General features: G+C 42.7%; 1 long non-coding RNA gene across 2 annotated transcripts in view; it reads right to left on the bottom strand.

Annotated features, from left to right (window-relative positions):
• Positions 1-25858, bottom strand: part of LOC311517414 — a 234118-nt gene that overhangs the window by 127922 nt on the left and 80338 nt on the right. The window contains exon 4 of one of the 2 annotated variants that reach the window (XR_014710686.1): positions 24989-25046. The exons of the other annotated variant lie outside the window; for it this stretch is intronic. This is a non-coding gene — a long non-coding RNA (uncharacterized lncRNA). Of the gene's footprint in view, positions 1-24988; positions 25047-25858 lie in introns of those variants that run through there. 2 annotated transcript variants of the gene reach the window in all.

The following is a 25858-nucleotide window of genomic DNA, read 5'->3' as shown; positions in this document are numbered from 1 at the left end:
CTCTAGACCAGGAAGCATTCATTGCTCAGCTGTGCAACTCCCAAAGAGCAGCAAAGGGGAAATTAAACAGATACAGTCACTCTGAGTGTGTGAGAGAAAAATCTGATTCAGAACATGAAGCTCAGTGATGTTTCTCCTATATTGGTTTATATTAAATAATCCTACCTCGTATACCCTGAGAGCATCTTATCCACAGTATGACTGTACAGATTATGCCAATGATTATGATACTTTAAAAAATCAGCCCAGTGGTCACTATTCAGCAAACAAACTACCAAGAAGAAACTAGAATTCTGCTAAAAAAAAGAGAAGGAAGAGGAAGAATTCTCAGTCTTTCTAGGTAGGTTACAGCTAGACAAATACAGCCAAAAAGATTCAGCAAATACTTTTGCGACTAAAACCTGCCGTTTCCTTTGCTGATATTCATAGTCCCTCTTCCTAACTTATTTGTGAATACACAAGGAAGCAGGTCTTTATGTGCAAGACATACTGAGAGCAAAGGCACTGTGAATACTACTGTATGCAAATGTCTGTGGGAGTATTCATACCTCAAAGGCTCTCGCAGCAATTCATATTAGTCACAAAACAGATCTGTCGTACAAATAAGAACATATATGGGTTATGTGTAAACAGAAAAGGGGTTGTTCAGTCAGGGGAAAGAAACTATGCCATTTGACCTATGTAACCAATCACACCGCAAGTATAATAATAGCAAATACTCCCCAGTGGCCAGTTGTGAACAAATCATAGGCTAAACTTTGTTTGCACAAATAACTCATCAAATCAGTTGGTAAAAAATCAGGAGCTGTTTTTGGATAATCTCTGAACAGTAGAAAAGGGTCCAGTTCATCAGATAAAATTATTCACAATGAATAATTTGACCAGCTCTAGGTGAGAAATACTTTGTACCTAACGGCCCATGTGTCTGGAGGCTTCCCAGATTATTTTAATCTCTCCAAGCAAATGAGAGCCCTCACGGCTCATTAGGGCTATTTACACAGTTCTTAACTGGAAAAAAATAGATCTAGAAAAATGAATCAACAAATAAGCCAATGTGAAATATGAATGAGACAGTCATGTTCAAAACTGAGTTCTGAGGCTGATAAATACACAAACAAAATTTAGCCAGCTGAGCACATTTCTTTTACTTCCTTTTTGTTATTGCTAAGTAGCATCTCTGGAGGGAAGAGAGAAAGAAATAGGAAACAGAAACAGTATTACGCTCATGGGTTGGTAAGAATTAAAACCAGGATTAAGCCCAAATCAAAATAACAGAATCTTGATCCAAATCAAAGAAAATAATCTTGTGCTTTGCACTCTGTGCTGGGACTCAGAAGACCTGGATTTGACCCCTGGATCTCTCTCTCTCTGTGGCTTCTTAACCTCTCTGTGCCTCAGGTCTCCATCTGTAAAATGGATACAATGATAATTCCTTTGTCTGTCTTGTCTCTTTAGATTGTAAACACTTGGGGGGCAGAGATTGGCTCTTCTGAGTTTGTACAGGGACTAGTGCAATGGGGTCTCAGTGGGGCTCTCTAGATCAGTGGTGAGCAACCTGCGGCCCATCAGGGCAAACTGCTGGCAGGCCGTCAGACCTTTTGTTTACATTTGCACATCCGGCTTGCCTTGATGGGCTGCATGCGGCCCACAGGCCGCAGGTTGCCCACCACTGCTCTAGATGTCACAAAATATTAATACATTTTGCAGATGGCCTCATTTTTATAATCAGCTGAACCAAAACTTTAGATCCAAACACTCCTGAACTTTGGGTGCTTAAAGTCTGAATCCCAGACTCATCTCCAATTTAAAAAATGTACTTCACAAAAGTTCTCTATAATGTTATTGGGTGAGAGAGACACATCCTCCTAACACAGCAGTACAGTAGAGCCTGCAACAATCCTGATTTTCTCTCTCACACAGAGATATAACCAGCCACCAATCCACATGGGTCCTTCTGAAACTCAGCTCATACCTATGAGGCATTCTCCACGGCACAGCTCAATGACCTTCCCGATTCAGCACAGCATTTAAAGCTGCCAGTGTCTCCCAACACAATACCATTGTTCCCACAAAGCTCCACACTGCTAGAATCCAAAACAAACAAGTAGCAACAGGACCTGGAAATTGCCAACTGAACCCACAGGTTAGAGGAGCATTCAATCGCCCTTTCTCTCTGGTGCTGCAATTTTGTCAGTGGAGCAGGACCCTCCCTCTCAGCACACAGCGTTTGGGCATGCCTGCACTCGCATGCCTCTCCGGGTGGATGTTGTATCACCGGGCTCTGCCCCTGCCACAATGCCCTTTATCAATGCCTGAGTTTGACTCTTCTCATTTTCTGGATATCAAATCCCTATTTTCCCTGATTCCGCAAGTGAATCCCTCTAAGTAGATGTCACTGGCAACGCATATGGAACCCTCCTTCACTGATGTTCTTGATTTTCAGGAAGTCCTTTCCCCTCCAGGATATCTTTTGTCCATTTGTTCTGGCTCTGCTTAAACCCAACCCTACCCGCACACAACACATATGTGCACTACTTAGCTCCTTAATTCTGATCTCTGTATTACCGCCTGTAGCCTTCTCAACGGCTCCTGATAATGTAAGATCAGCTAGGACAGGCTGGTCAGAGAGCGCATGGAGGTTTATAGCTACATCTTTGTCTGCCCTCGAGTGTAGAGCTGAGAGTCTATGACATTTGCACTAGAAGTTAGCAGTTTCTGAAGTAAACAGCACCACGATTTTCCATTCTGCCCTCAGATACAAAATGCAACTGCAATTGAACCCAGCAGGAGGTGTGTAGACATATGTGAGTGAAGAACTTGGGCTTGCATCCACAAGAATATTCAGTCTATGCTGCATGTTTAATAAGTAACTCCTGTGCATAGTGCAAGACAGGACAGGTCTAATTCAACCATCAAGTCTCGAGACCTCAGAAAACCATCAAGCAGAGATAAACAGTGAGAACATTGACCCTGTGACTTTATGTGCATTTAATAATCCAAGTCTAACAGCACCTCCAACAAAGAGTGCTGCAGACCTCAAAGCAGGCACCAGAAAAGTATTTCCTGAGGTTTCCTTGCCTCTTAAACAGTCTGTGTAAAAATAGTCACAAATTTTCTGTGTCATTAGAATATTAAGATACAAATATCACAACATAATGCCAGTATTCAATATTAAACATGGCCTGCAGCGGTACCACCTGGGGCTCTGATCTCTACAGCTTTCACCAGTTAAAGCAGGGCTGGGCTTTATAATAGGTCTCAAAGGAAAACATAGGTGCCACAGGAAGTGCTGTTAGCAATTCAGCAGGTGACACTGACCTACTGTGTGTTAATGGGCACTGTGATGTTGCAATTGCTGTCTTCTGGAGGAGGTACAAATAGAAGAGGGCTTGATTGCTTGACACTTTACCCAGGTGGAGGAGTCTTACCTGTCATGTTCTTGCTAAGCTGCAAATTACTTAACATTTACCTAAATTCCCCCTGAAGTTTCCACTAGATACTGATTGTCCAGCCCTAAGCTATTAAATACCCTTGCTGGGTGCAGTTAAACAGCTGATGCTTTTTCGCTCCAGAAGTGGCTGCCCTTCTGTAGTTGGTGAATTGCTTCTTACCCATGTAACGTTGGTGGCAAAATGCCTGGGATTCTTAGGGAAGAAAAGCGTGACATAAATTCAAGATATTATTGAGTCAATATATTATCAAATAATATTTGTATGGAGCAAAGATATAAATAATCCCTGCTTTTTTATCCTATATTTCTGGCTCTCCATTCAAGGCAGACGCACAACACAAAAACATCTGCAGAGTCAGATCTGCATCTTAACCTTCATACCCATTTAAAATATATGGAAGTGTTTTTTTCTTTCTAAACATTCCCTAGAAAGCCTTTGGGCTTTAGTTTTTGCTCCCTCTAGATTTTTTTAATGGGAGGACATAGCAAGTACATTCCTTTACCCTTTGTTTACCTGGGCTTGTGGTTAAAACCCATTATGACCACTCTATGTGAAATCCTGTCACACACTGACATTTACCAAATGACAGCATGATCGAGTTGGGTGTTTGGTACCCAAGTCTTTGCATGTAATTATCAGGTAGAATTACAGGTAACTGAGGCTCAGCAAATTAAGGGGTAAGGATGAGGCAGCTCTTTTATTTGTCTAAGGTTTTTCCCAATTTGATTCTTTAAAGGGGCAGAGCAATTTGGTGTCCAATCTCATGAACAAGTTTAAAAATAATTTTGGGGTTGCCTTCTTGCAAATAAAAAATGTTAACAAATACAGGAAGTGTCGGTGAGCAAAGGAAGGTGCGGCTCACTAATATCTCAACCTCAGTGGTAAAATATGTTAGGAGATTTTGATACTTGCAACCAGCATTTCTTCTCTGACATTAGCAGATCAATCCATATTCTCCAAATCTTCTTAAAACCTCACACAAGATCTGCTTTCAACTCTTGAAAGAAAAAGCTACCTGTTTTCTCCTTTTTCTTCTGTGTCCACAACACAGGTCAACAGAAAAGCTTCTTAAATCAACAGGAAGCTTCACCTGGGATTAGAGTATCAGCCTATGGATCTGACCATACTGGATTTAAATTACTGTTCAAAATAATATTTTAAATACGACGATCACCATTTCCAAGTCCTGTGTGCATGGATTTTTGGTTGGTTGGTTTTCTTTTAAGCACAAAAACGTCCAGTCACTGAAGAGTCGCCACTTTAAGTGTAAATCCAATCTAAACATTTTTCAGTAGTAACCAACTTTTCTAAATCACACTTGAAGCATAAAAAGAGAATACACTTATTTTGTTGCTATAGTTTGCATTTTCCTACCTATTGGTGGATAATGAAAATGAATGAAAATCCGATGAAGTGAGCTGTAGCTCACGAAAGCTCATGCTCAAATAAATTGGTTAGTCTCTAAGGTGCCACAAGTACTCCTTTTCTTTTTGCGAATACAGACTAACACGGCTGTTACTCTGAAATGAAAATGAGATGACTCACTGACACCTAGTGGTTGCTGGGGAGACTGCATAAGACACTTAGGAGCATACTAGGAAGTATACTGCAAACCAAACTCTGTGCCTGTCTCCCCTAACTTTCAAATGCAGGCAGACACGTAGCATCAATAAGAATCATTGCCAGTCTAGAACTATGGCAATCAAATAGTCTACAGAATGGATATTAAGCAATGTTGTATGGAAGATGAGCTTGATGTGGTTTCGAAAACATCTGCTATTTCCTAATCTGAGGCTTTTCAGAAATCTGAAGTATTTAATACCACATTACCACCATCAACAGGTTGGGTAGTTCAAAGGCTTCTAGCCTTGTGCAAGCCATAGAAGATTTAACTAGGGATGTGTGTAGTGGGGACAGGAGGGGGAGAAGCCCTTGTAACATAAGTAAAGCTTTTTCAGGATCTCAAAAAGTAATCTTGCTGTCCTCTGCTATTTGCTGCTGAGCCCATCACTCCCGCTGCTGGCAATATACTGGGCACCTCCCTGCATCTGGATCTTAAGTAGTTTCCCACAGTGAGCATTATTACAGCATCCATGTAGGCGGTCCGCAAAACACCTACAACAAAACCTGAAAGCACTTGCCAAAACTTTTTAAAGTTTCTTAACTAGCATTTTTATTTTCAAGGGGCTGAATTCTCCTTTTGCTGCCTGGGACTATAGAAAGCACAACTGGGAGTCATGCCCATTAATTACTGCACATGGGGGTAAAAGCATTGTTGCACTATTCCTCTTACAGCTTTTATTGACGTGTATGTGTGTATATTTATGGGGGATGAGGGACGCTGGGAGGGACTCACTATCCAGCTAACTGATTTCCTGAGGAAGTGTGAAAGACAGAAAAAGCGGGTCAAGGGATAGGCGCATAGGGAACAGAGACACACACAGAGGGAACAGAAATCACTGTTTTAAAAAAATCCAAGTACTTAATTTCTCCTCTTTTGTACATGAAGAGAGCATGGGGATGGAAACTTGTAAAAAGATAACAGTGACCAATAACGTTTAATATCCCTGTCACATGACAGGAGTCAGTAACCATGGTCTCCGAGAGTTAGTGTTATAGGCCTGAGCTGCCTAGTTGAGATCCAGAACTCAGCTTCTCCAAAGCTTGAGGAAGTGTAGCTACCTGGTTTTTGTTAATGCCCATCTCTTGTTAAGGTAAATGTGACCGACTCCTGAAGTATTAGTATAGAGGGGCTCCGGGACTCCCTGGTCTGAGCAAATACACTTTTGTACTGTACAGATCCCAACCTCTGTGTAGTATTTCCTTTTTGCAAAGAGGATTTTCCTCCAACTGGATGGTCAGTATGCAACTATATTTCCCTCTAAGCTGAACAGTGTGTGTCCAGGGCAGTAATAATTCTACAGTGCTGCCTCTGATCTCTGCTATATAGGCATTTACTCCACACTCACCACTGTTGTATCTGAATGCTTTACAGAAGTTATATGCAAAGTGAACAAGCAGATCCTTCAGCATAGATTCTTGGTCCCTTCTCCTCCTCACAAGAACATGTTTGAAGTCTGAGCGCTTGTCTATACTTGAAAGTTAATTTGAATTAAGGTAGAGTGTGAATTTAAATAGCTATTCCTGAATATAACTCCATGTGTGAACACTCCTATTCCAGCATACCAGTGCCTTGTTCTGTTTTAGTTTAATCAATTTTGGATTAAATTACTTTGGATTTGGATTTGGAGGGACCTAGACAAATTGGAGGATTGGGCCAAAAGAAATCTGATGAGGTTCAACAAGGACAAGTGCAGAGTCCTGCACTTAGGACGGAAGAATCCAATGCACCGTTACAGACTAGGGACCGAATGGCTAGGCAGCAGTTCTTCAGAAAAGGACCGAGGGGTTACAGTGGACAAGAAGCTGGATATGAGTCAACAGTGTGCCCTTGTTGCCAAGAAGGCCAATGGCATTTTGGGATGTATAAGTAGGGGCATTGCCAGCAGATCGAGGGACATGATCGTTCCCCTCTATTCGACACTGGTGAGGCCTCATCTGGAGTACTGTGTCCAGTTTTGGGCCCCACACTACAAGAAGGATGTCGAAAAATTGGAAAGAGTCCAGCAGAGGGCAACAAAAATTATTAGGGGACTGGTACACATGACTTATGAGGAGAGGCTGAGGGAACTGGGGATGTTTAGTCTACAGAAGAGAAGAATGAGGGGGGATTTGATAGCTGCTTTCAACTACCTGAAAGGGGGTTCCAAAGAGGATGGCTCTAGACTGTTCTCAGTGGTAGCAGATGACAGAACAAGGAGTAATGGTCTCAAGTTGCAGTGGGGGAGATTTAGGTTGGATATTAGGAAGAACTTTTTTCACTAGGAGGGTGATGAAACACTGGAATGCGTTACCTAGGGAGATGGTGGAATCTCCTTCCTTAGAAGTTTTTAAGGTCAGGCTTGACAAAGCCCTGGCTGGGATGATTTAGTTGGGGATCGGTCCTGCTTTGAGTAGGGGGTTGGACTAGATGACCTCCTGAGGTCCCTTCCAACCCTGATATTCTATGATTCTAAAGTGGATTAAAATAAACCAGAACAAGAGTGTCCACATGTGGAGTTAATCAGGAATAGCTATTGTGGAATAACTCCATGTATAGACAAGCCCTCAGGTTTAAGGATTGGCTACACTTGCGAGTTACAGCGCACTAGCTCACTACCCGTTAACACTGGCAAGGCACGAAGAGCGCTCTGACTCCACGGCTACAGCGCTGCTGGTACTCCACCTCGGCGAGTGGAATAACGTTTGCTGTGCCCTCACTGGAGTGCTGCAACACCAGTGTGGAAGCCCTGGTCCTATAGTGCACTCCGATCCGCCTCCAGAAGTGTCCCACAATGCCTGTGCTAGCCACTCTGGTCATCACTTTGAACTCTTCTGCCCTGCCCTCAGGTGACCAACTGTCAGACCCACCCTTTAAATTCTCTGGGAATTTTGAAAATCCCCTTCCTGTTTGCTCAGCCAGGCGTGGAGTGCTCTCAGCGCATCTTTCCAGGTGACCATGCCTCCATGCGCCAGGCGATCCCCAGTATGGAGCAATGGTGAGGTGCTGGATCTCATCAGTGTTTCGGGGGAGGAAGCTGTCCAGTCCCAGCTGCGCTCCAGCCGTAGGAATTACGATACCTTTGGGCAGATATCAAGGGATATGACGGAAAGGGACCATGACCGGGACGCACTGCAGTGCAGGATTAAAGTGAAGGAGCTGTGGAATGCCTACCGCAAAGCCCGCAAGGCAAACAGCCACTCTGGTGATGCCCCTGCAACCTGCCGTTTCTACAAAGAGCTGGACACGATACTTGGGGCGACCCCATCTCCACTCTGAGTACCACCATGGACACTTCAGAGCCCAGTTCAACAAAGCGGGAGGAAGGCGGGAGGAAGAGGAGGAGCAAAGCGGGAGCAAGGGTGCTGAGGCGGAGGAAGACACCCTGGAATCCCTAGATGCATGCAGTCAGGAGCTGTTCTCAAGCCGAGAGGAAGGTAGCCAGTCATGGCAGCTGGTGCTTGGGGAAGGAAAAACACCAGAGGAGGTTCCCGGTAAGCGGCTTTTATTTTGGGAAGGAAGTTATTCGGTGCGGGCTCTTGGGGTGAGGAGGCTTAGGGCTACATGCATGCCTAAATGCGGAATAGGGCATTGATATGCTCTCTCACATTGTGGTAATCGGCCTCAGTGATCTCTTCAAAGGTCTCATCCAGAACTTGGGCAATGCGCTTGTGCATGTTTCTCAGGAGAGCCACTGTGTTCCTTGTCCCAGTAAGGCTAACTTGTCCATGTCACTGTGCCGTGAGGGGCAGGGGGGACCATTGCTGCACACAGGCAAGCTGCATATGGGCCAGGGTGGAATCTGCATTGCAGTAGAAGACCCTCCCTTGCTTCCCAGATCACCCTCAGCAGCGAGATATCTTCCAGGACAAACTCCTGTGGAAAATGTGGGGACAGTGCTCAGTATAGGGGACCCCTGCTGCTGTTGGCTCTCCCCAAGGCACAGAAACCCAGAGGACAGTACAGCTGTGAAACAATCAGTCACGCTTGACCCTGTGCTTACTCACCATTTTGGGGCTCCTGTGGGTTATGTGCGCTCGCTTTGGAACCGGAAAATTATGCTATTGTGTAGATTGTGCTTGTCCTTAAGTATGGGGGAATCATTGCTCTGACTGGTGTGAACAATGCTGCCTCTGTTAAGTGTTGTATTTTGCCTTTACAGATGCAACCTTGAGATCTCAGCCATCCGTGTCATCACTAGTCGAAAGATTCCAAAGAATCAGAAAGAGGCCACGTAGAAGCAAGGAAGACATGTTGCATGAAGTAATGCAGCGTTCAAGTAATGAAAATCGAAAAGTGCAGGAGTGGCGGGACAGTGAAAGAAGGATCCGCCAGCAGAATGAGGAGTGCCGGCATAAAAGCGCAGTGCTCCGGCAGCAAAGCACAGAACGGCTGATAAGCATAATGGAGCACCAAGAGGACTTGATCCAGGTGCTCATAGCCATGCAGGGGGAACACTACCTTGCCCGACCCCCCTTGCAGCCCTTGTCCCAAAACTCTTTCCCTTGTGCCCCCATGTCACCTCCAACCCACTTTCCCCAACATCTGGGTTCTTACCACCACCAGCTGCCTCCAACACCTGTAACTTCACCACCCAGCCCTGAAAACTAAAATCTTTACCCTCTGCACTCAACCCCCATCACCATGCAGTATAGCCATCCTGAAGTGCAGCACTCATTGCACAGCACTCCAGACAGGAAGGCTGAGTATGATAACAGGACATACGCAAATCTGTGATTGTACCGTTCCCCACCCCATCCCCTTGCCCTTTTTGTTTTCCAAGCAGTTGTGTTTCTTTTCAATAAATGAATTTTCTTTTCAATAAATGAATTTTTTGGCTTTGAAAACATTCTTTATTATTGCATGAAGTAAAAGATACCTTAGCCCAGGAAAGAAACAGGCACTGCAAGTCAGCGTAACAAACACAGATTCCTACTGACATTGGAACCACTGCACTTCACTCCCGTGCAGGGCACCAGACATTACTGGTGGCTTTCAGCCTCAAATTGCTCCCTCAAATTGCATCCCTAATCCTTGCAGCCCCACGCTGGCCACTCTAATAGCCCTGCTCACTGGCTGTTCAAATTCAGCCTCCAGGTGTTGAATCTCCGAGTTCCATGCCTGGATGAATCGTTCACCCTTCCCTTCACAAATGTTATGGAGGGTACAGGACGCGGATATAACCGTGGGGATGCTGTCATCGGCCAGGTCCTGCTTCCAATACAGAGAGCTTTTTAAACAGCCAAAAGCACACTCCACAGTCATTCTGCACCAGCTCAGCCTGTTGTTGAACTGCTCCTTGCTGCTGTCAAGGCTCCCTGTATAGGGTTTCATGAGCCACGACATTAAAGGGTAAGCGGGGTCTCCAAGGATCACAATGGGCATTTTGACTTCCCCTATGGTGATCTTCTGGTCTGGGGAAAAAAGTCCCAGCTTGCAGCTTCCTGAACAGGCCAGTGTTCCAAAAGATGTGTGTGTCATGCACCTTTCTGGGCCATCCTGCGTTAATGTCAATAAAATGCCCACGGTGATCCACAAGCGCCTGGAGAACCATTGAGAAATACCCCTTCTGATTAACGTACTCAGAGGCTAGGTGGGCTGGTGCCAGAATTGGAATATGCGTGCCCTCTATCGCCCCTCCGCAGTTAGGGAAACCCATTTGTGCAAAGCCAGCCACAATGTCATGCACATTACCCAGAGTCACAGTTCTTCTGAGCATGATACGATTAATGGCCCTGCAAACTTGCATCAACACGATTCCAACGGTCGACTTCCCCACTCCAAACTGGTTAGCAACTGATCGGTAGCTGTCTGGAGTTGCCAGCTTCCAGATTGCAATAGCCACCCACTTCTCCACCATAAGGGCAGCTCTCAATCTCATGTTTTTGCGCTGCAGCGTGCGGGTGAGCTCCTCACACAGTCCCATGAAAGTTTCTCATCCGAAAGCTCTGCAGCCACTGCTCGTCATCCCAGACTTGCATGACTATGTGATCCCACCACTCAGTGCTTGTTTCCCAAGACCAAAAGCAGCGTTCCACGGTGGTGAGCATGTCTGTGAATGCCACAAGCAAACTCATGTCATATGCATTACTCAAGTCGATATCATTGTCGGAGCCCTCACTGTCACTTTGGATCATAAGGAATAAGTCGACTGCCAAACGTGATGTGCTGGCGAGATTCGTCAGCATACTCCTCAGCAGTTCGGGCTCCATTCCTGCAGACCGAAAGGGAAGACAGAGCGCACAGTACAAAAAACGTTGAAAGATGGCGCCAAATGTGGATGGAAGCACAGGGATTGTTGGGATGCAAACCGATGCATCACAGGGCGTTAGGACAGGACACAGAATGCCCCGCACTCCCCACCCCCTTTCCACAGGCCACAGCACCAGAATGGGAAGAGGTGCTCTGTGGGATAGCTGCCCATAATGCACCGCTCCCAATGCCGCTGCAAGTGCCACAAATGTGGCCACGCCAATGCGCTTGCTCCTACTAGTGGACAGACTGCAGCGCTTCCCCTACTGCTCTCTACGAAGGCAGGTTGAACTCACAGTGCTCTACAGCTGCAAGTGTAGCCATGCCCTTAGTAATTTTTTGCTTGTGCGAGTAGGGGTTTCCTAATTTGATTTTATGTGATTTTTTTATTTGGGAAAATTAGGTAGAAAAGATGATTCTGTGGTTCATCTGTGATCTCTATGCTGAGACACACACTAACAGTTTAGTGCATTGATTCAAAATAACAGTTATGAGACCTTATTTGTGACAAATCTGAGGCCATCCAGGACTTCCCAGTTGTCAGTATGCTGCACATGCCATGGGAAACTTCACAGCAATAGTAAAGATAGACTCCAATCCTCCTTATTCAAAAGCACAACCTAATCTAAAAGAGAATCTCCATTAGCTGCTGCCAACACAGAGCCTGACACATACAGTAGTTGGGCAGTTCTGGCTCTATGTAGCAGAGGACATTGATACGCATACACGTTACAATGACATGGTATTTAATTTAGTTGGATGAGTTTTTGGCTATATCATCAAATATGATTGCCACTTTTACACCAGTACAGGCAAGAAGTGAGTTCCTTCTGCAAGATTTGGAATGACAACCTGACATATGGCTGTTCTTAGGTTTGGACAGAAAGTTGCTTTAGCATCTCTTTTAAAGAGTGCCCCATCAGATGGGTGTTTTGGGACGTTATAGCCCAGATTTTCTGAGGGACAAATCAGGCTCAAAAATTGGATGTGGACTGAAGTCAAATAAAATGAACTAGTCTTAGCATCCTCTGCTGAGGAGAGAATTCTCTGGGTCTCCTCTTTAGAAATTTCCATTTGAATAGGTGGATCTATTTTTTAGATTACTTTAGAGAGCCTCATTTCCCAAATTCCTATTACACCATTCTTTCAGGGACAGGAGTGAAGCCAAAACATTTCCATCTAACACAAACATGGATTTCTGGAAGAATGTTCTCATTTGTTAAAAATGCACTGCGGGAGCAAGCTACATTTACTACCATCTTTTCCTCCAGCACCTCCTCGGTTTAACGAATGGGCCAAGAAAATCTCTCAAAACAGAAAGTGCACAAGTTCATGGAACATCCCATGGTGTGAAGAGAGACTAAGGAAATAGTCACAGACAGCCAGTCACACCCACAACAGCTGCAAGGCATATTAGTGCACCATTTCTGAGTGAAACAGAGCATACTGATGGCTTTAGGCCCTTTTTCATCAGCCCCAGAGTTGGTTAGCTCTGTTCAGACACATTGTATCTTGGGTATATTAGTACAAGATTATCTCCATGATTAAAAGATCCAGTGGTGCCAGGGAAGACCTTTAATATTGCACAGTAGTGAAGCTGAGATTTCAGCTGTCACTACCCCAGACAGTAAGAAGTCCAAGTTTCCAACTGTTCAGGGTGTATAGTCCCATAAGACATCTTTAGTGCTAATGGCAGAGCCTTGTTTTAGTGTATCCAATGCTGAGTGCCTCACATCCTTAATATATACTGGAAACTCCCCATTAGCCCAAACTCCACTCCACATTCAGAGGGAAGTTCTGAGAAGCATCACTAAATTGCTCAGCCTCCTCAGAAAAGGATTTTGAGAACCCCTCTTCTCCCTTCCCCTACTTCCAAAGGAACCTGTAGTCCAGCTAGCAAGTCAATACAAAACTAGACACCTGCATGCATGCTGATGATGATCTATTTCTGCAGAACTCATTACATGCTAGTTGCTCTACATAGGGTTGGTTAGGAGGGGGGAATCTATTACAAAGAGAAAGTGTGGAGTAGAGTTAAGAAGCATTTTTTCCCTCCCTTCTAACTGCTCTCCTTTTATCTGATCTCCTTCTCATGTTTCTGGGGGGTTTTTCTTCTCCTTCATCCTATGGAAGTAGTACTGAATGCTGATGAGATAATAAAAGGTCCAACCCCAGGCAATCCTTTTCAGGTAATTAGTTCAGCTACTGAACTTCTAAGAGTCATTTTTTTTCCATGTGCCCAGCCAGAAAACTTGGGTGGTTAGTTAACCTGGTTACTTCTGAGTATTCTTTGCAGGTGTAGCACTCACGGGTACAAGTATTTTAACTTCCGGATGTTTCTAATTAAGCATAGCCTTGGCCTACATCATTTTATTTCCTTCACGTGTGCCAAAATTCAGAACTCCAGATCCAAACAGGATCAAATCAGAACTCTGCCATAAACCTATGTATAATGGTGCCAACCAAGCCCATGGAAGTGTACACCCTGATCTTAAAGGGAGAGAGCACTGGGTTTGTGCCTTTTCATTTAGCTTCTTTATGATGTATAAATAAGCCCTCAAGATTTTTGCCACAGGGAAAAAAAAAGGTTGGTTTGGTTTTTTGTTTTGCTTGTTTTTTACATTAGAAATTCAGGTTATCTCCATCCTGGAAGACTCTATGATAATGAAATAACGTCCCAGCTGACAAGAGCCGAAAACATACGTGTATAAGGAATTTTCAATAAAATTGTTTCAATTTTTTTTTTTTACTTCTTTTTGTTAATATCTGCTTACCTTCAGTGCCTCATGAACACGTGGAAGAAATTGACTTGTGGAGTTCATTGTGACCAGAAGTCAGACATGACAATAGCTTAGTAGTATTTGAAAACTGACAAGGCATTTGTGTGGATGAGAACTTTCACTGTTACATTAGACAGGAACAAAAAATACACAATCTCTCCTGCTTCAGCAAATGCGACAACCACTGACTGCCAATGGTGAGGGAGATTAACCTCCCTTATGGGCAGGTTATTTCATAAATGGCCACTATAGGGTTTCTTACCTTCTCCTCTGACTCTAGTCAATATAAAAAAATATGGGACATATGGACCTCTGCTCTGATTTGCTATGGCAATTCCTAAGAAGACTTGAAATTCCCGATATTTCTAAGTTTAAAAAAAGAAATAAATAAAAGCAGAAATCAACCCCCTAAAAACACACACCACCTGTCAGGCCATTTTTATATGTCATCAAATAGCAAAGAAAAAGCATAACCATATTTCTTCTTTTGCAGGACCATCTTTAAAGAAGTTTTGATTCAGAGCTTAACTTTGTCATCTGGCTCTATTTTTATTTGTTTCCTTTTAAACTATAATGAGTGGCATATTTCATCTTTGTTTACCCAAGGGTTACTTGAATAAATTAGTAAGTTAGTAAGCAGTGGCGAGTGCTGTCTCATCTTGATTTTACATCAGTTATAACAATACCATAATACCTCATCTCTGAGACTTACACAAAGTCCATACAAATGGTCCACACTCACACTCAAATCAGCAATTCACAAACAAATACAGAATGATCTGGTCAACTTCACTAGGGACCTCCATATGGACATTTATTCAGAGAAATATTTAGATAGTACAGTGATGGGCACTATACAAAACCTTAAGATAGCTTTGAAAAGCTCAGCCTGAGCAGGGAATTTAGCAACAACTCCCCCCATTTGAAATGAATGGATGTTGTATGACTAAATTCCCTATTTGGCTTTGAAAATCTCAACCATATCATACAGAAAGAATCCTGTATTCTGCATATTTGTTAGTCCACTACATTAAACTTAATCTTTATTCTTTTGGAGACCCTGGAGTCTTTGGCTGAATGGAGCAATTTCCCAAAACGTACTTTCTAGTTAGTAGCCTTGTTGCACTGTCAAGGAGAGGGGTAGGTGATCTAAGACGTCTTTTCCATCTCTAGCATCTTTAATTTATGATTTGTTCATATATAAAATTGGATTCCATTTTCAAGGGGCTGGATTACTGGACTCTTCCCTTCTTTGAAGACATGTAAATCACATAGTCTATCACAGGGGTCTCAAACTCAAATGACCACGAGGGCCACATGAGGACTAGTACATTGGCCCAAGGGCGGCACCACTGACCACCTCCCCACACCGCTGCCCCGGCCCTGCCCCCACTCCACCCCTTCCGTGAGGCCCCTGCCTTGCCTCTTTCCACCCCTTCCCTGCTCCTATTCCAACCCCTTCTCTGAAATCCCCACCCCAACTCTGCCTCCTTCCTGCCCCCAGGGGGTGCAGGAGAGGTGCAGGGTGCATCAGAAGCTCAGGGCAGGAGGTTGGGGTGCAGGAGATGTGCGGGGTGCGGCAGGGGGCTCAGGGCAGGGGGTTAGGGTGCAGGAGGGGTGCGGCAGGGGGTTTAGGGCAGGGGGTCTGGGTTCAGGAGGAGTGTGGGGTGCGGCAGGGGGCTCAGGGCAGGGGATTCGGCTGCAGGACAGGTTCAGGGGGCAGGTCCAGCCCCGCATGTACCGGGGGCAGGGAATAACCGCGGGCCGTGTGTTTGAGACCCCTGGTCTATCATAATACCATATAGGTGCGAATTTGGCTCATGTTATCTTAGAAAGAAAATAGTAACATTCTAAATATAGTCTAATTTTTCCCAGTTTTTTAGTACTCTGAAACATATGTTGCTTTTTCATTTTTGCCTTTTGAAAACATAAAATAGAGATGTCTTTTCCTCTATTTTTCCCATCAGACAGCATATTCTCCTGGTAGAACCCCCCGCCCGCCTCCTCCCCACACACAGTGTGCTTTTATGACTTAACAGCTCTAGCATTTTCTCAACAAGCATGTGAGCAAGAGCAATGACTGAATATTTTTAGACACCAAAATTAAGCAGATGGCAAATGTTGTAGAAGATCAAAAACTCTAGTTTTTTTAAAGTTTACAGCTCGGCTTATTTCAGTGTATTCCAAGAAGCACATAAAATGCCATAAAATGGAAAATGGAAGAAAGTAACCAGTGGGGACATAATGACTCTAGAACAGAGTAAACCCGGGTGGGTTCTGCAAAAGTGTTTTTTTCAGACATTAATTTGAATGAAAACTATGGATTTGCTTCACCTGTACTTGTGACCCCTTTTATTTGCTACGAGTGTTAGTAAACTTCTGTTGAAAGAATGGTTTCAGAGTAACAGCCGTGTTAGTCTGTATTCGCAAAAAAGAAAAGGAGTACTTGTGGCACCTTAGAGACTAACCAATTTATTTGAGCATAAGCTTTCGTGAGCTACAGCTCACTTCATCGGAAGCATCATAAAGTGAACAGACTTAAGAAATAATCATAGCTAATAGTTTGCAAGCTAACCATACGATGAAAATATATTTCAATAATCTGCTTCTCTAATAATTCTGATGAATGAACCAGTTTGTAAAAATCAAAGACAGTTTGCAGATGATCCATGAGCAGAAAAAGGGGCTAAATTTGTCAGACTTCACTGTAAATACTATGTCCAGCTTTAGGTCATACAAAAAAAAGTGATAATGCATCATACAATGCTGAGGGCTGGAATTATCATGGCTGTATAGAAGGGCCCTTTCTCAAGGATCTCCCTAACATTGACTTACCTGGAGTGGGGAGCAAAAAGCCTACTAGCAGTTCCTGCTCCTTGCTTGTCACAGTGGATGTCTCTCCAGATGGAAAGAAAGATAGTGGTTGATGGTGATGTAGTTAAGGCACTGGATGGGACTCAAGAGATCTGGATTCATTTCTCAGTTCTGTCACATACATACCTATGGCCCTAGCTATCTGGAGATGTAATGCAAAGGAGCTAATACCCATATATTCAATGCCTATGCATTACCTCATTTACATAAACTTCACCACCGAATCCATTAATTTCCCTACTATTTCCATTGTCCTCCCTCTCTCTGACTCTCATTTTCCACTTCCTGTTTTACCTTCCCCTTTTCTCTCTCAAGCTCCCCTCTCTGAATTTCCCCACAATCCTCCCATCTGACTTCCCCTCAAGTTTGTCTGTCTTCTGGGGCAACAGCAACTTTCCCCCTCTCTCCTTCTGCCTTCTGCTCATGGGTTATGTGCTAGGAAGCAAGAGCCACAATCCTGCTCCCTTCCTAGGCTGCTCTTGCCGGTCTCTTGCTTCCCCCTCCCCTCCTCTGGGCAAAGCCTAGCTACTCCCCCTCCTGGCTGCTGGCTGCTCTGTGCCATGGAACAGCCATGGCTGATGAGCACCTTTACTGGGGGCGGGGGGAATAGGGGGAAATCCCTGTCATAGTGCAGAGCCTCTGCACCCATTTTGGATGCTTAAGAAGCTAACTGAAAAACAGGAGACGAAGCCAGTTGCTCAGGAGCCGGGAATGATGCTTGAAGGTGAGTGGGTGTCTCACAAGGCAATAGGAAGATTTAACAAGAATGGCCACAGATTTGTTGTGTGACCTTGAGTGAATTTCTAGCTCTCTGTGCCTCAATTCCCCATCTGTAAAATGGGAACAAAAAAATTCCTCTCTCACATTCTTTGTCTGTCATATCTATTAAGGTTGTAAGGTCTTTCAGATAGAGACTGGATCTTACTGTGTGTATGGCACTTAATATAATGGATCGCTGATCTTGATTAGGGTCTGTAAGAGCTACCATAATACAAATATTAAATAATAATAAAGAAACTAATTGCAAGAGCAAAAACCCACAGAGTGGAGTGAACAAAGGACATTCACCCTAGGTCATCAAAATGCATTTTATAGCTACAAGGAGATTCCATAAGACTAACTGACCCATATGCTTAGGCAGATCTCAGAGCCTATGGGTCTCTCCAGCACAGATAGTTTAGAACATTCACATATATTATTCTTAATAAAGTTGTCTATAATAGCGAGACCACTTTATAGTTAAACTGCTGAACATCAGTACTGTCAAAAATATCAAACCTAAGTTCACTATATGCTGTACATGAGCATAAGTGACATGATCCCTTGACTGAAAAACAATTCATGGAGAATAGAAAAAACAGAGTATGTACATACTACATTTGCATTTGGTATTTGCATTATTTCCAACAGAGATACTGGGGAATGCCATAAGTATCTTAGTAAATCTAAGTTCCAGGTGTGGTAAATGTCCCACTTTTAACAGCACCTGCTATAAATGAAGTTGTGGAAAACTATCTGCCAGAGATACAAATTATGGGTGAACAAGATGACTCTGCTTTAGCTCACCACCAGGCCCTCTCAGAGATCCAGAGGGGCCTGGGCCACTTCCAGCTTTTGAGGCCCCTAGCCATAATAAAAATAAAAAATGATGACACATGAAAACAAAATAAGGCACCAAAAAAAGAGTGAGACATAATTTGAATAGTTTTGTATTGAACAAATGTTTTTCTAGCCTTTTTCTGCACAAATAGATTAATTATTGAGGAAAAATCTAGCTTTCGTGAGCATAAAAACAAGTTGCGAAACTTATCAAATGCCAAAAAATTAACAAGTGTCCAAATTTGAGGCTCCCTTTGAGCTTGAGGCCCAGGCCAAATGGCCCTTCTGGCCCCCTCTCAGATTGGCCCTGCTCACCACCTACAGCTGCCAGCCCTACTCCCACAGCAGCTAGTTATTAATGAGTAGTACTCACACTGGATCCTGTGCTGGAGGTATCACAAGCAGTAAAGCTGGAAGAAGGGCTGGAAGTGGCCAGCTTTTAAAGTGTGCGTGTGAGACATTTCACTGAACAAGGCTGGGGTTTCCTACAGCTTGAAGGGGGAAAAGACCTTGGAGGTTTTGTTTTAAATAAATAGAAGAGAATTGGGGTGTATGCGGTATTATTAGGACTCATGACATCCTAAAGCTCAAAGTACATAGTGGGACTCGCCATGCAGTGAATGGAGTAGGGACACAGCAGCCATCATGCACTCCGCGAGAGCTTCCATACTAATTTGGGGGCAGATCCTGAAACCTTCATTCACACAAGTAGTCTTATCGATTTCAGTACCCGGGATTGACTACATTGGGACCACTTGCCTGAGTGAGAGCTGCAGGATCAGATATTAGAGCCGATGTTGTCAGCCAGTACATTGGTGTTATCTCTCATACGCTTTTCAAAGAGCTACCATGGGGGTTTTAACATCCAGCTGGACGATCACCATAGAAGGAAGCCTCGGTTTAATGTCTCATTGGCATCTCTAGTGTCAGCTTTGGGCATGGTCCAAAATCCATGTGTGAAAGCTGAACTCCCTTCCCCCTCCACTCCCCCACCCCCCGCTTCCACCAATCTTCTGGACCTTAGGCAAAAGGTCTACCAAATGAGCCATACTGACACCAATACCACAATCAATTTGTTAATAAGAGAGAAACTCTGCAGCTGGAGGAGGAGAGGGAGAAAGAAGATCATTATTTTTAATTTAAATAAATCAATGTGCTAATAGGGGGACAGGATGCTGCTTGCAAGGATGATGGGAGGAGGAGGGTAAATGAGAACAGTGTGGGCGGGGTTGTATATGTTGCTTTGACAATCCCATTATTTTCTTTAAATATAAAAGAGTGGGAGTAGACCATTTTTTTAAGTCCAATAATAGCAAATAACTAATTATATCCTTCTAAGGCTCAAGCACATAGATGGCTCTTTTCATTCTTTAACACAAATTTAAGAAAAGGAAAGCTTGATTCCCAGGAGGGTTTTTCCAATCCCTCTCATCTCTAATATACATCTAAGAGGACAGGGGAAATATCTTTTATCACTCAAATCTCCCAGAAATTTGAGACCAGCTGGGGATTTTTATATAGATATGATTCATTAAATTCATATCATTCCAAAGAAATCTTCCTGCCGGTTTATCTTTGCCACTACAGTCATCTCTCCAGAAGAGCACAGTTTCCTGAATGTTGTCAACCTGGACAGCTCAGTTTTTGGCGCAAGCTTAGATTTCATTTGGAAAGAATGGAACTGGCTCTGTATTTTTCATTTTAAAGGAACTGGTGTGTTGAAACCATTCTCCGAGTTGAGTTTTCCCCTTTGCAGAAACAATAGGCAAATCCTGTACAAACACCCATTTGACTTCTGATAGACTTTTTTCACAATATGTTTCAATATTTATATACTACACTTTGGGGTTTAATGTCTTTGATCAAATATAGTTACAAGAGTTCTGAAGACTCCTCTCTGAAAGCTAGTTCAGAGAACAACTACATCCGGCTTCCACTGGGATCAAATACAGTAAGTTTGTATTTCAACAATCTTTAGAGCACTGCTACAGTGGAATGATATATTAGCTGATAAATAGAGGGCTGTGACAGAGTTAGTATCCCATTATAATAACCATTCCATAAAATAAGCAACTTATGGGAATTTTTAGGTCATATTTATAATATAATGTGGTTCATTTTTTAGGAAAGTTCCTTTACAAACAGCATCACAAAAGGCATTGGGGGAGAGCCAGTCTTAAGCTAAAGAAAAACAAAGCAGAGCTTTGTAGGGAAATGTTTGGACTGGAAGTGACTCAGTCTCAATGCTGGGGTGTAGAGTGGGATGGGAAAGTTACAGGTATGGTACGATAGGTAGCACAGATGAAACAGTAACACCCTAACTGTGGAGAGTGAGCAGGTTTGGAAAGAGGTCAGAAGAAGGGCAAGGTGGAGTAAGTTCATGACTAGTTTTGAAAGAAAGAATCATACATAACAGATGGGAGTCATGTCATTTAATACACAATGGGAAGGCACTCAAATACCATGGTGATGGGTGCGGTTTCAGAACCTGAATTGAAAAGAATTTTGAACTGTCTTTGTTTGTTTTGTGGATGGGGGCAGGGGGAAGGGAGTCTCCAATTCAGCATAGAGCAAACCACATCTAAAACCGCCTATATGACATTAGAAATAATTTGCCAAAGATTAAATAGATTTAGGCAACCTGCAACTTCTTGAATTTAACCCTAAGTGGAAGAGCAAACATTTTGTACCCCTTAGAATAGAAAGGAAGGTTATTTTGTCTGTTTTTTTGTTTTTTGTTTTTTAAGGATTAATGAGCAGATGTAGCACTGGCTTTTGAAAGATCCCTCACAAAATGGCTGAACTTTAGGAAACTGACCTCTCAACTTTTCTCTAAATGTTTGTACCTAGAGTTGCATGAAATTCAGCTGTTGGGGTTCACATGGTTGATGTGAAATTTTTATTTCCAGTTTTGCTTTGGATGAGTTCAACACCTTCCCCCCATCTTGCAGATCCTACTAATGCATAGAGAATTTATTCTATTTGTAAAGTACAGAAAATTACTGTCCTGAATATACTCTTCTTATTAATTAAAGATGGACCAGGAGATGGTGTTTATCTGCATTAGGTTTAGACTAAAGGTTTACATTCAAGTTCTAGGATTCACCATGTTTCCACAGTATCAAAAAAATATCTCCACCATCTTGAATTCAGGAAACCTTACAAAATCAATGATTCACATCAGATGTCCAGCAGCATTTCACATTTGAACTGGAACCTAAAAACAGGCCCCCATCTGATTTTGAGTCTGCCCCATACTAGAAGATTTGGGTCCAGTGGTTATAAATTGAAACTACCACCCACATCTAGGGGCTAGATTCAGAATGGAAGTTCCAGTTGGGGCTCACCCCACAGCCCTACACTGGCTCTCCAGCCTCATCGTGCAGGACATCTTTCTGTAGATTTCCCAACACAGACACTACCAAAACAGCAGGGATCACAAAGACAAACGAAATATCTTCATTAAATAAAAAACACCAAAGCCTAATAAAACCAATAGACCCTCTGCAACAGACCTTAGGTAACAATACTTTCTTCTATTAGGCAATAATGCCTTAAGCATTTGGCCCAATTACCACAATCTCAGGAACTGTTTTTTCATTGGGCAATAATTTGCTGCGCTTTTTCCAGGTCAAACAATATTTCTAGGGTTCTGATCCTGCAACTGGATCCACTAGCATGTACCCCTGCACATATATCGGTGCAGAGATCCTCTTAGCAGTGGATCTAATTGCAGAACCAGGACTTGCATTTGTCTATATATATACACGCTACATTCAAAATATACACTATACATGCATGTTAATATAGTTGCATATTATAAAATATATTTTAGTGGGCATAGAATACAAGCATGTATATTATTGTTGTATGATCATTGGAGCATGGACCATCCCTACCTCTATTTTTGTACAGCTCCCTGCACAAAAGGGCTATGATCCTCTTCCTGGCCTCAGGACCACTGCCATAGTATAATTATCTCCATTATTGTACATACACAATAGCTAGGATTTTCATATTTTGTACACCCACACGCACAGAGCATGTTATAAATTTATAATAATTTTTGGAATTTTTGTGTTGTTTTAAACATCTGACTTTATGACATTTCATTAAGTTAGATTCAATTTATTCTATACATAAAATAGTTTATGAAATGCTACATCAGTATCAGTTGCTCTTTATTAAGAAACACTTTCAAAAAAAGTATTACCAATTTAACCTAATTATTGGTGACGAAAGTCATTTAATTTCAAAATATCCTATTAACTAAAACCCATACACAGAAATTATTGGCTGCTTGCACCAATCCCCATTACAAAAACCTGCAAAATCCCTTTGCAAAAAGGGAAGACTACAGCTTAAACCTTAAGTACTTTGATAAAAATATAAGATCAGTTTCATCCCAAAGTACAAATCCCAATCGCCATCTAAAACTGCCTGACCCTAAAATATATTCGGAGCTTGTTCTAATCACAGGAGATGTATTCTGAATTGGACAGCCCTCTCATCTACTAAGTCTCTCTAAGTCATCGTTTTCACTGTATCTGAAAAATTAATTCCTTTTCAGAAATATTCTCATCTTCTACTAAAAGAAAAAAAAAAGCTTTTTGATGTAGAGTGACAGGATTATGAAGTGACCCTTCAGGTCACAAGGAGACTTTTCCTTTTCTCATCAAGGAAATCAATTTCTAAGTCCAAGTCTCTTAAAATAATATATTCTTGTGGCACGCATACAGCTTTTTTTGATCTGCTATGAAAAGAATAAGAGGTAAAGAGGATCAGGGGTGGTGATGGAATATTATAATCTGCCACACTCACACATCAGCCTTTCACTAAGTAATTCCAGATAAATTGAGGATTTACATATTTAAGATTAAATGGTGAAAGAGTAGTGATGCATAAATAGAGGAATACAAAGATACCAATTGGGGAAGTTAACTCTTAAAAACTTAAAGTCCCTTGATGTTTATTACCCTTCCCTGTCCCACTCCATCTAGTTTAAAAGTGTGTAATGTTTATTAGGAAATAACCAGGATGATCTCTTTTAGATCAATTGAGCACAAACACAGATGCCTCAGGGTTTCTCTCCCCCACCCCTCCCACCTCCGCTACTCAAAAATACCAATTACCATGACAAGAAACAGTTAAATGCCTCCAAAGACACATACATGCAGCAGATGGAAAACAGGAGGAAACCAGCTGGAAGTGTGTTTCCCTTAGAACTGTTTTTAACAGCCTGTGCACAAATAATGTCTCACTAATACAGAGATAAAAATAAAACATAAATATTTAAAAGGTGACTGGTCAAAGCAACAAGATGGCATTCGATACGGGATCTTCTCTAGTTCTATTATTCTCAGAGTCCATGCTAGAGCTTCAAATCCTGAACTGGGATAGTAACTTTAACCTGGAAGCTGCAGTAACTATTGAAACCTTTTGGTACTGTTAATGAGCTGCGTGAACACTAGTTATGGGTTGAATTAAAATCTCATTGAGATTGGGTGTGAATGCCCCCTTCAATTAACATAGCTGTCAGGAAAAATTAATCACAACCTCTCACGTAAGACAAAAGAGGTTGTGAACCCATCCAGGAGTTCTGGACTGAGTTATTGTTTAGGTGGGAGGGCAAGACAGAATACACAGAAACAGAGAGAGACTCCCGGGCAGAGCAAAAAAGCCACACAGACCTCCTGAATGAGACACTGAAAGAGGTGTATGGCCTTGGAGAAAAACCTGGGGAGTGACTTTAGGGACCAGAGGTGCTGGCTGAAAAGAACAGAGGTGCTCCTGTGAGCAAAAGGAGCTGTTTCCTGCAGTTCAATTCCTTCTGCATTCAGAGGCACAAGACTTAATACGTTCCTTGTAAATAGACAAAACTGCATCAAAGAAAGTGCATCTGATGAAGTGAGCTGTAGCTCACGAAAGCTTACGCTCAAATAAATTTGTTAGTCTCTAAGGTGCCACAAGTACTCCTTTTTTTTTTTTTTTTTGTGAATACAGACTAACACGGCTGCTACTCTGAAAGAAATACCTGACTGTCACCAATTTTTCCTCCTAACTGGAACAACCTACCAGACCCCGAATGTTTGGCTAGTTGCTCAGGTCAAAAGGGGTAACAGCACTGTTATTTGTGAGGCTTGCGGCTTGCTTTGTTTTGTATTGCACACCTGTGAAGCCGCTGCTTTGATACTCAACTTCCTGTGCTCACCCCTTCCTGACCCCATCTCCCAATTTTTTGTCACACTGCCGTTCTCCAGAAGCTGTTGTTCATGCCAGTGCCAGGCATAGAGGTCAAGATTTTCAGAAATGACAAGTGACTTTGTGCTCCCAAAGGGGCCAATTTTCAGAAAATGCTGAGCACCTCCCCACCTCTGAAAATCAGGCCCTTTTAAGATGTCCCAAGTTGGGGGCCCCAAAATCAATACTTACCTTTGAAAGTCTTGGCCTGATTCAAAGTCTCTCCAGGCTCCTCTGTTTCTCCTGAGTCTATGACATTAGGAAAAATGGAGTTAGTCAAATGAGGAGCATCAGGAGTGCCCATCCCCCATTATTGTAGGGCAGTGTTGTTATAGCCATGTCAGTCCCAGGATATTAGAGAGACAAAGTGGATGAGGTAATATATTTTATTGGACCTCTGTGTAAACTCAAAAGCTTGTCTCTCTCACCAACAGAAGTTGGTCCAATAAAAGATATTACCTCACCCATCTTGTCTCTCTAACATGCCCCATTAAAGCTTGAGTAATGCAGAAGAGGGGAGAAGAAATCACAGAGCTACAGTATTTAGAAAGTCAGGGAGGCTCACAGCATTGCAGGATAAGGTTGTGGCGGAGAGAGTTCAGAGGGTGTCTTTGACTGGGAATAGGATAATGCAGGGGGATTCTGGTACTGCAATAACCATTGCAGGGGAGAGTGGAGATGGGAAGCTAATAGTTCTTCACCAGGCTCACCAAAGACAGAACAATCTTGTAATATTTCCTGTTTTCTATATCTTCAGCCTTTGCTGTTCTCATAAGATTTATTCCCATGAGATCTGTTCTCAGAATGTTTCCAGAACAAAGAGGGTCAGATAAAAATTGGATAAACATCTAAGGTCTCAGATGGGTCTTGATCTGAATGACTGACATTTGACCATCCTGGCCGGTACGATCTTTAGGAGCTCAATCCAGCAGCCCTTATTTGAACAAAACTCCTAGGATTTCAAATTGTCAAAAAATATTCCAATGCAAATCTTGCGGATTTGGCCCTGTTAAAAGGTTCTGAATGTAACCTTGATGATGCAGGTTAAAACATGAGGATGT

Source organism: Lepidochelys olivacea, assembly GCF_965140295.1.
Source record: "Lepidochelys olivacea isolate rLepOli2 genome assembly, chromosome: 3".
NCBI lineage: Eukaryota > Metazoa > Chordata > Testudines > Cheloniidae > Lepidochelys > Lepidochelys olivacea.
The sequence above is the reverse complement of the archived record's forward strand: the minus strand, read 5'-3'. Positions and strand labels throughout refer to the sequence as shown.